Raw genomic sequence first — 12,030 nt, forward strand, 5'->3', positions numbered from 1 at the left:
TAAGTCTGTGGTCAACAGTAGCGACAGTAGAGCGAGGCAAGTCGAGTGAACTCCCGCCTCTGCTGTCACTGAGTGGTTGAGTGGATTCAGAGGATAGTAGGCAGTGAATTCGAAGGAGAAAAATAAACTGCAGCCGCAATGGATAAGACGGGAAAAATTACAGAGACTGGCAAAGAGAGTACGAGTGGTAGATGACGGTGAAGCGGCAAGGTAATCACAAAAGTTAACGGCAGTGGCGAAAACTAAAGTTAGATGGCCTAATTGATCTTTCGTTGAGAAACTGAAAAGACGTGACGGCTCTGATGATTGATGGTTAAAATCGGTTGTATCATCAAAATAAAATAAAATAAAATATCTAGGACAGCAGTCAGAATGACCGACTCAGGAAAGAGGAAACGCTACTTTTAAATAGCAAAGAATGTCTGCAAGCTATGCTCGTACCATCACCTCAGGCTAGGGTTGCCACCTTTCGAGATACGAAAATACCGGCAACATTAACCATGGCCCGGGGCCAGTAGAGTGTGCAGTTTGGCCGGTAGTTATGAAGCACCACAGGCCCGACTGGGCCGGTTACATTTAACTAGTATATATCACATGGCTTCCATTTCATGAATCCAGTAAAACGGGCCAGTGTGTCAAAACACTGAAAATTAAATTTACAAACCATTTTTTAAAAACGTAACTACGAACCAATCCTAACTTTCCCACCGCGCGTCATATGTTGTACAGTCAGAATCTGATACTGTGCACTGAAGTGCTGTGCTGATACTCGTTCCTGCAGCAGATCTTTTACAAATCGGGTTTTCTACAACTAAAGCAACCAATAAGCCAAAAGAAAAGTGCTGAAATCAATAAATTTCAACATTTTGTTTACAACTTTACATCATATCCAGTCTCACAGTAAGATGTCCCGATGGATACCCAGATACGCAATCTAATTGTCTAACTTTTTGATTTGGGATCCGATGTGTTAAGGTCAAAAATGCCATTCAGAATCTTTCCAGGACTCGTTGGTATCACTCAGCAAGATTGGCGCTGGCTTGGGAGAGGCTGCACAAGCGACAACGCTCTAAGTAAGAATGTTATTTTGTATTAATGAATATTGCTTTAACAGTGTTTATTACAGGGATGGGAATTTCAAATCTTTTCCTATTTGAATACACAGGGTGCAACCGTTTTGTGTATTCGATTACCCGAACTCTGGTCCCTTACACTACCAAGAGTAAAAAAGCAAATGCTTTTGCCAAGCAGACAGCATAACAATATAAGCCGGTAAAGTTTAGCCGGGTTCATAAAGTGTTCAAACAATGTCCAAGACAAGATTTCTTCGCTCTGTACCCTATTTCCTTAGGCACAAGTTTTTTTTTTTTTTGTTTGTTTACTGAATTCAAATACACAGAAATCAATGAGCAGCAACATCACACCTATCATATAGCAACCTAAAAATTCATCTGTTTAATGCTAACAAATAATATTTATAACAATCTTAGTGTAAATAGTGTAACCTGGCCAAAATAGAAAATACATTCCAACATTACAATAGTTTAACATTACTAATTACAACTAGCCATCAAGTACTGACATCAGATGACTCTATGTCAAGTTACTTTGTTTATTCAAAAACCTGTAAATAACTCAAAACAAGGAACAGTTGCTATATACATGTTTAGTGGCTGAAGTAACATATTGAAAGGCTTAGTTTAGCCACTTTCTTTTGAGACATGGGCTCTCCTTAGAAACATATTGAAAATAAAAACCCATCATGAAAAAATATAAATATATTGGGCCAGATAAAATTGCATCCAGGCCAGTAAAAATGCTAGCTCAGTAGCCCGAGGGGCCAGTAGTTAAAAATCTAAACGTGGAGCCCTGCATGTCTTGTGATTTACCATAACATCTGCTGATGCCGAGAGGGTAAACTGAACCAATTCTACATGAAGGGATGTGCCAAATATCACATGACACAATAGCTTTGTCAGAGGTAGGTCTAAAAAAAATCTGATCTTTATTTCCCAGTCAGTTATTGTTTTTCAGTTCACCTAGTCATGAGCTCATGCAAAATTGCAAAAAATGGGATTTAAAAAGCCCGAAATTTCTCAACTGGGCCCTACCAAAGGTTTTATAATGTTACTCCAGGCCAAAACCTGGCATTCCTGGAACTATATAAAAGCCAAATCTGAATGTTAGAAAGGGGCATGGGTGTTAAGTTGCCTGCGACAACGAAGCCGGACTGACCGCGATTAGTCACCACCTAAGCATCTTTTTGAGCCAGAAAAAACCCTGATAAAGTATCGAGGTTCTTAGCTGACTATTTTACCAATGTCAAAACTGGCCAACGAAACAACGATTAAGAACCAACCAATATTCACAACAAGACAAAAATGGCTTACTATGCAATTAGACGCTTCACAGATAATGAAAAACTTCTTCAAATCAATGGAACATTTGACACAAAATCACCTAAGTACATGGATGTCGACAACATTGAAGATTTCGGAACTGTATAGTGAAAACCTACATCAGGACAACTACAGGTGATAAAAGACTCAGCTATTTAATGTTACTGGCAGTAGAAAGGCAGCTCGTGAAATCATTTGATTTGGATGTTTTAGTAAATGATTTTGCACATATGCAAGATCGTCGGTACACTTTGCTTGACAAATTCGCCTGGATCTTTTTTTCCCCCCATACCTGCAAAACAAAGTTATACATACTGTACATCAACCCAATTTGTTTTTTTGAAGATCTTAGATTACTATAATGGAACTATACAAATGAATACTAAAGAAAACAGTAAGGCTGTTTAATTGACGGAATGTGCACTGTATCCAGTTCTGCTTTTGGCAACTTGAAGTAGACTCGGTATCATCGAAATATCAAGGTAAGATAAAATATTTACTAAATTGAATGGAAGGATATGGTAAATGAAAGCTTATTCGTTACTATGAAATGCAGAGGACTGCAATATGGACTTGCGAATTCTTATAATTCGCTATCTATCTAGTGACACGGCTGGTGGTGCCGTGCCCGTTATTTATGCGAGATAACCGAGTGACTGGTAGAACTTTCTGAGAGAGGGGCCGGACAACAGGAATGCAAGTAACGGTACGTTTAATTATTTATTCCTTCCTGTGGGGAAAGAGGCAAATAAAACTAATACCAAAGCTAGGGGTAATATCCAAAGAAAGATCAAATAAGTGCCAACAAGTATAAGTTCCTCTTTGGTCTGGTGACCAGTGTCCCCAGAGTTCCCCCAACCATCCATATAAACCTCCAGGCGTGCAACGGCATGGTAAGTATTTGTAACACAAACCTGGATGTTTAATGAGCTTTAGGTATCCATGGCAACCAGCAGATAGCGCTGTTGAGTCAGCACTCCCACCAAAGTATTTGTAATTCTCTGTTTGGAAACAGAAGCACGTCTCCACTGTGGCCCCTCCTGGAATTCAGGGGTAGTACACTCTCCCTGTCTCTCTACTGTCCCTCCTGGGACTAAGTGGAACCAGCAATTATCTGTACTTGTAGGAAGTATAGGGACCTGTTCAACTCTGGAGATCAACTAAAAGCCTTTTGCTAATTAGTGGTTTCGGTTTTGTTTTCTTCTTGCCTAAAACCACTTATTTCTCTCTCACAGCCTATACTCCGATGTTGGAGAGAACGTATTTTAATCCCCCAGTGATTATTCTTCTGTGTTCACAAGCCGTTAGGAACACAGTGCAGTTCCTTTAGTATTAGTGCGCACCATCCCAAAGCTACGTTGGTCTTGCAGCAGGTTTGCAGCCTGTAACACAAACAGTCCCGTTTATCTCCACAGTACGGAGGGTATTTAATCAAGACGATTTTAAAAGCACAGTACCACAACAGTCCGTACACCTGGGTTGTTTCCTTCTCAATTCACCGTATCTTGTTTTACTGCTGCCAAGTCGCGGCGGTTCTAATGTACACAATACTGATGAATTTGATTAACAGCATTTGAGGTATAAAAGCGACATACTCTGATATTTAACAATTGGACCGGAACAGCGTTTCGTTGTTCCTTGCTTACTGTTTCCAGCGTGACTCAGACTGGCTTTACAAAACTGCGTTTCGGTCGTTTACTTCACCTCCTTTTTTCTTTTCTCTCTCCCTCGCCACCAGCCGATTTAAATACGGCCCACTACCCATAATGCATCAACTGGTTTCGCTATTAATTCTGGGTCTTGTAGTTACCTTTGCCGAAAAACGTGTGCTGCATTGAAACCAAACTGACCATTTACTTTATGGCGTATTCCGAGATCGCCGTTTTGCCTTACAATATTATATTTGCACAATATTATATTTATCGTATATATATATATATATATATATATATATATATATATATATATATATATTATATATATATATATAATATTATATATATATATATATATATATATATATATATATATATATATATATATATATATATATATATATACGTCATATATTATATATATATATATATATATATATATATATATATATATATATATATATGACGAGTCTGTTAGTATGGTTAAATAAATGACAGTAGCATTGTGTTTTAATTTCATAATGTGTAGTTTACTGGGATTACCAAATTAAAAAAAAAAAAAAGGAAAAATGGAAAAAAAAAACTTTGAGCTTAGTCATTGGTGTTTGGTGTTTGTGGGGTGTGTTGGGGTTTTGTTGTTGCCATTTTGTACTTCGTGTGTGAAGTGTTGCGTGTTTGCAGTGTTGTTGTAGCTGTAGCCAACAGGCGCTTTGTGTACGAAGGTCATGGTTTAGCTTTCACACCTTCTCCAGAGCTCATATCAACAATAATCATAAAATATGCACCTTGTAATTAATACAAATGCCATCTAGACCAATACAAACCTGGCGTTCTTTTATTTCTTTAACAAACCATTCAGTTTGGTGCTTCAGTTCGTTGCAATGTATCAAGCTTTCAGGCAATCCAACTGGTACATTGTTTCAGGATCTTTCAATCGCGGAAACAAACGACGTTGTTTCAAGTTGAACTGAAATACAGATATGTTGCGAGCTCAGAAATCAGAATGGTTGGAAAGTGTGCTTTAACTCCTGTATGCCGTCCTGAATTCTGACAGACCAAAGTTGTGCAGACGAAAATATTTCAGCTTTGCCCCCCTAAGGTTTTGCTCAATTGGCGCTGCTGCACTTACCCCTCGTTATATCACCCCTCGTTATACTGCGGATTCGGATATATCGCCGTCCTGGAGTTGGCTCCTCATTTTTACTGTCTAACTGCACTATACATAGACACTTAAAATTACTGTTCGTTTTATTTCTGACTGCACATCACAAACAGCAATATACAAAACAAATAAAAACAAAGCATTAATATTGTACTGTTATCATATACACGCATATTTATTGCACAATAACACAGCAAATTCAATATCTACTTGGTGAAGCGGTTTTTACTGTAGCCAACGAGGTGTTCACGTGTGGTAGCAATGTACTAACAAAAGCCACAAGGCGGTGACGTCAACTCCCTAGCAACAAGCCTCCTATGTTTCTAATGGGATTCTTTCAATGCAGCAGGTTTGTGCATTTGAGAAAGGAGAGGATGACTGAAATTAATTGGAGACAGAAGTTGATGAGACGCAATTACCTTCCGCTGTACGAATTAAAATTGTGTGCTGCTTTTTATACGAAAAATGAGAAGAGCAGGTCGCTTAGAGGATTTATACTGGACCCTGACGCACCAGATAAAATGAGGGAGTGGTTGTACAGTATTTATTTGTTAGCCTATTTGTTTTTCTATGGGTGTCTCACTATATCGCGGCACTCGATATATAGCGGATTTATTTTGGACCCCGACACTCGCAATATATCGAGTGGGTGGTCTATTTTAAATGGCCTGGTCCTATACACAGATAAAGAACATAAGAACATAAGAAGAACATAAGAAAGTTTACAAACAAGAGGAGGCCATTCCGCCTATCTTGCTTGTTTGGTTGTTAGTATCTTATTGATCCCAGAATCTCATCAAGCAGCTTCTTGAAGGATCCCAGGGTGTCAGCTTCAACAACATTACTGGGGACTTGGCTCCAGACTTGGTTCCAAAAAAGTGCCTCCTATTTTCTGTTCTGAATGACCCTTTGACTAATCTTCATTTGTGACCCCTAGTCCTTGTTTCTTTTTTCAGGTCGAAAAAGTCCCTTGGGTCGACATTGTCAATACCTTTCTTGAACCAGGTCGCAGCATAGTCTTCTTTGTTCAAAACTGAATAGATTCAATTCTTTTAGCCTGTTTGCATATGACATGCCTTTTAAACCCGGAATAATTGTAGTTGCTCTTCTTTGCACTCTTTCTAGAGCAGCAGTATCCTTTTTAAAGCGAGGCGACCAGAGCTGAAAACAATATTCAAGATGAGGTCTTACTAATGCATTGTACAGTTTTCACATTACTTCCTTTGTTTTAAATTCAAGACTTTTCACAATATATCAGACCATCTTGTTGGCCTTTTTTATAGCTTCCCCACATTGTCTAGATGAAGTCAACATAAACGCCTAGGTCTTTTTCATAGATTCCTTCACAATTTCAGTATCTCCCACATGGTATTTATAATGCACATTTTTATTGCCTGCGTGCAGTACCTTACACATTTTTATATGTAATTTGCCATGTGTCTGCCCAGTTCTGAATGCTGTCTAGATCATTTTGTGTTGATTGCCAATTCCTAGGTCTTTTTTTATTTATTTTTTTATTTTTTAATTGATCTATTATACCATTTTGGCAATTTTGTTTAGTTTTAGATTTAGATTTGTCTACTTTTGGGATGCAATTGTTTTGTGCTTCTTGTACTACATTTTTAAAAAACAGCCATCCTTTTTCTGTGGATGTTTTCTCTATTTTACTCCAAAATACCCTGTTTCATACCTTCATAGTTTGCCTTTCTAAAATCGTAACTCTTAGCTTTAGTCATTACTTTCTGGGTTTTAAAAGGCACTTCAAATGAGACCATGTTGTGGTCTGAGTTTGCCAATGGTTCTCTGACCTCTGTTTTAGTTATTCTGTCTTCGTTATTTGAAAAGACTAAATCAAGGCACGTCTCCTCTCTAGTCGGTGCCTTGACAAATTGCGTTAGGAAGCAGTCATTTGTCATTTCCACCATTTGAATTTCGTCCGTCGTGCTCCCCACCAGGTTTTCCTATTTTATATGGGGGAAGTTGAAATCCCCCATTAGTATTGCTTCTCCTTTGCTACATGCATTTCTAATGTCATTGTATAACAGATTATTTTGCTCGTCGTCTGAATCTGGCAGTCTATAGCATGCTCCTATTATTATGCCCTTTGAATTTTTGTCCATTATTCTGACCCATATTGATTTGGTGTTCTCTTTGTCCAGATTTAACATCTGGGCTTCAAGATTGTTTCTTATGTATAGTGCTACCCCTCTGCCTCTTCTGTCCTGCCTGTCTTTCCTATACAGTGTACACCCACAAATATTATATTCGTCCCCATCCCTCTCAGACAACCAAGTTTCTGTAACACCTATCACATCGTATTTACTTCTTGGTGCAGTAGCTTCAAATTCTAACATTTTGTTTCTGATACTTCTAGCATTTGGATAAATGTCTTACCTGAGTTGTTGTCCTTGTTTTGATGTGGTCTCCCTTCTGTTTTGTTGTTGATTTCTCCCCCCTTCCTTTCTAGTTTAAATGCTTCTGAACCTGCTTGAGGATCTTTTCTCCAAGTAGATTAGTTCCCTAATTATTTAAGTGCAGAAATGTCTTGTGTACATACTCCTACTTCCTGTATCATTTCACTTCAGCAATGTGACAGTTGCAAGTCTCATTGGCTGATTGTGGCAGTGTAACGGGCAATGTTGTGTGATACGGATTCTGTCCCCTGCTGGTGAGATGATGTTAAAAGATTTAAAACTGCAAATGTAAATGCAAATCCAGACAAGCCTGACTCTCTTGCACTGTGATGAAGTTGCCTGTTCTCTGCCTTGTTATACAGCACCTTTCCACAGAACAACTTTTTATCCTGATACGGCACCAAACATTTAACATTTTACCGTACTGAAGGAAATAACTTACGGCATTTGATTATCACAGCTCAGAGCCTGCCCTAATCATCATGAACATTTGATAAAATCTCAAGCAATATGATATGATTTTAACACTTATGGAGCCATGTATTTGAGAAATGTATTACTCTTTAATTCTGTAAAGACACTGTGTAGTAGACTGCGCTGGCTCAAGTTTCTATATTGAAACCATGGGCAGCCAGGTCAGCACTCATGTGATATGGCAGTGAGTCTGTATAATGAAACCATGGGCAGCCAGGACAGCACCCGTGTGATTATGACAATGAGTCTGGAATGGCACTGGCTTTATCTTTCTCTAATGACATTTTGGCTGATCTAGCCTTACCCTTATAACATTTTATCACTGTCATTATGTGGTCATTTTGCAGTTTTCCCGTGCTTATACTATCATTTACCATTGGCTGCCATGTTTTTTTTTTGTTTTTTTTGCTTTATCATAACTCTTGGCTTTGCACTCGAACACAGACTAAACACTTCCTGAGTAATTACAATGAGAACTACACTGAATGATTGCAAACGATTAAAAAGTGTAAGAATGCATTACTTCCAGAAAACACATACTTACAGACGAGAATAGATGCTTCAAACTACATGTACAAGATCTACATTGAAAATGGAAGGGCACAACAGGGAGGTTTGATGGATATATTACATTAGCAATGACCCCATTAAGCGGCCCCATTTAAACAAATGTTCAACCAAAACAAGTAATAAAACACTGTATTTCAGGAACTCTGGAATCCCTTGCTCTTTCCAGTTAATGACCATGGAGTGTCATGTACAAGCAGGTGCTTCCCTCGTGTTTACTCTTCGTTCACCTTTATCATTTGGTTTTTAAAAAAAAAATCAATTACTTTTTAATTTACTATACGTTAAGTATTGTAACAATAATTGCAGTGTTCATTTTTCAAACCCACAGCATTATCAAGAGCAGAGGCTATTATTACTTCTGCTCTCAGGTTAATTGTACAATTACAGTTCAGAGCTAACCGCAGTGACATTAATTGGAGCTGGGAATCCATTCTCCCACACTGTGACAAAGCAGACACCCCAGGGATGTGCTTTGTAAATTCCACATCTGTGTTCCAGCTCCAACTTGTCTCTGAAAGGAAAACAAACACCACATACCCTTTTATGTCCCTCTTACAAGTCTCTTGAAGCTAAAAAGAATTTCTGGTGCTGCGTGTCACTAGTAGGGAACTGCAGACCACAATTCACAGCCAGTTTCAGTTCACCAGGCTCAAGCTTTGTGTATAATCAAGGCCCAGGATTTTTGTTTAATGCAGGTCAGTTTTCTTTCTTCCTTTTTTTTTTTTTTTTTTTTTTTTTACGATTCTGTGAACCTTTGTCTATGAGAGAAAAGAGCTGTACAAAATATTAGAAATACATATTTTAGTGTAAATGAAATTGTGTTTATGCTTAATTTACCGTGCCACGTACCTTTAATATTAAAGGCTGAATTCTGTTGATTCAAATAGGTTTAATTCAGGACTGTGCAGCAAGACACATAGCTGATCTGATAGACTGATACCAGATGCTTGGTTGTGCGCTACTTCCTTCTGTATCCAAGGGTGCACCATTAAGTAACTTTCCTGAATTAGAATATATCACATATCCTGCCATAACAACACCTAACAGACTCACTCCCACATTGCATTAGTGCTGGCTACTCATGGTGTACAAAACTAAAGTGACCTCAAAGCATTCCTGAAAAAATTTACTTCGGTAGCTTGGGCTAGTTTCTTATCACATACCTAAGTGGCTTGTCTTTGAGTTGAGATAGCAACCCCTCATCTAGATTGCATGTCCAAGGTGCTCATTATCTCTGGATGTCAGCTGGTATTCACACTTTGAACTCCGCAGACATGACACAAGAGGACGAATCCTGCACAGCACACAACGACATTGCACTTTTTAAATACAACTAGGGAACTGAGAATAGGCAGGAAATTCAGAGAGTAGGATTTTTCAAATGGCATTTTCTTTGTTTCAGGATGTTTGCAATCATTCAGAGTGGTTCTTATTGCATTGTTCAAGCAGAGTGTTTTATTTCTTTTTTGATTAGTCTGTGTTAAGGTCCTTTCACCTGAATTCAGGAGCTGCTCTTCAGTTCTAGTTCTCTGTCACAGACATATGAAGCTAAAGCTTCATCAGACAGTCATTATAGAAGTAAAACCCAGCGCCATCTAGTGTACATCTGTGAATAGCTAGGTCAGCCAAAACATCGTTACAGGTTTATGTGCCAGCATCAGCTATTCACTAGCTTGATTCATGGAATTGGAATTGTTCCAAGACATGCTTTCTATTGAAATACACATTTGTTTACAACCAGTGACAGTATGGTAAAACAAGATAATTTGTTCTACTAATTTACGTTTGCTCTGGTGACAAATGGTGGTGCAAGTCCGGCAGTACAGCCATTTTCCAGACAGTACGGTGTTGTAACTCTGTGAAATGAGTAGGCTTGTGTGATGCACTAACGTGATGGTGAGATGAAATGAGATTGAAAGCTCTGTAACCACAAACGCTCTTTTGCATAGTGTTTAAGGTGTGAAGGTCGTCGTTTCATGCACAGACCACCCTGTTAAATCTGCCCACATTGTGCCAGACTCCTTTATGGCTGCAGTATTAAAACCTCTTCTTAAGAAGCCACCCTTGATGCCACTGCTCCTAATAATTACAGACCTATTTCCAATCTCCCTTTTCTATCCAAAGTGTTAGAAAGAGTAGTGGCTGGTCAACTCAATAGGTTTCTTGATGCACAGAATATTTCTACGAAATTTCAGTCTGGCTTTAAGCCTTATCATAGTACTGAGACAGCACTAATCCGAGTAGTGAACGATGTTCTGCTGTCCTCTAACTTGGGCTCACCCTCGGTTCTTGTTTTACTTGATTTAAATGCAGCTTTTGACAACATTGATCACTCTCTTTTAATTGATCGTCTTGAACATTTGGTGGGATTGTCAGTCACTGTCTTGTTGGTTCCGATCCTATCTCTCAAACTGATTTCAGTTTATAAAAATTGAAGAAGAGCCCTATTTTTTTTTTTTTTTTTATCAGTGGTTACTTGTGGGGTCCCTCAGGGTTCAATTCTTGGCCCAATTTTATTTTCACTTTATATATTACCCTTGGGTGACATTCTTCGTAGACATGGAGTTAGTTTCCACTGTAATGCTGATTATACTCAGCTTTACTTGTCCCTCAAACAAGGCTATGTATCTGTTGCTAACACTTTGAATGCCTGTCTTGCTGACATTAAGAACTGGATGTTTAATAATGTTTTATGTTAAATTCAGACAAAACAGAAGTGGTGATACTGGGGCCTCAGAGAAAACATGAAGATACACATTTGATTGATGTTTTATCTGATGGACTCTGTAGAGATTTTAGGGCAAAAGTAAAAACCCTAGATGTTATATTTGATACAGAACTGTCTTTCAAAAAATTGTAAGACTGAGACGTATTCTTTCCAGACAAGATGCAGAGAGATTAATGCATGCTTTTATATCTTCTAGGATTGTAGTGGTCTTTTCATTGGGACTAACCACAACATTATTTCTCGCCTTCAACTTGTACAAAATGCTGCAGCTAGAGGTAAACAGGTGAGATGCTTCAACTTGGGTCAAGAGGCAAGATCATATCACCCTGGTGCTGGCATCTTTGCATTGGCTACCGGTTGGTTTTAGAATAGATTTTAAGGTGTTGCTGCTAACTTACAAGGCTTAAATGGTCTCACACCTCCTTACCTTAAAGATCTTTTGGAACACTACGTCCCCAATCGCCCGCTCCGATCACTAGATGCTGGCTTACTGTCTGTACTTATTATTCAGAAAAAATCTTCAGGTGGTAGATATTTGAGTTCTATGGCACCTAAATTATGGAACAACTTGTCCATCACAATTTGAGAAGCCCCTTCAGTCAATGTCTTCAAGTCTAGACTAAAAACC

This window comes from Polyodon spathula, chromosome 11, assembly GCF_017654505.1.
Source record: "Polyodon spathula isolate WHYD16114869_AA chromosome 11, ASM1765450v1, whole genome shotgun sequence".
Classification (NCBI taxonomy): domain Eukaryota; kingdom Metazoa; phylum Chordata; class Actinopteri; order Acipenseriformes; family Polyodontidae; genus Polyodon; species Polyodon spathula.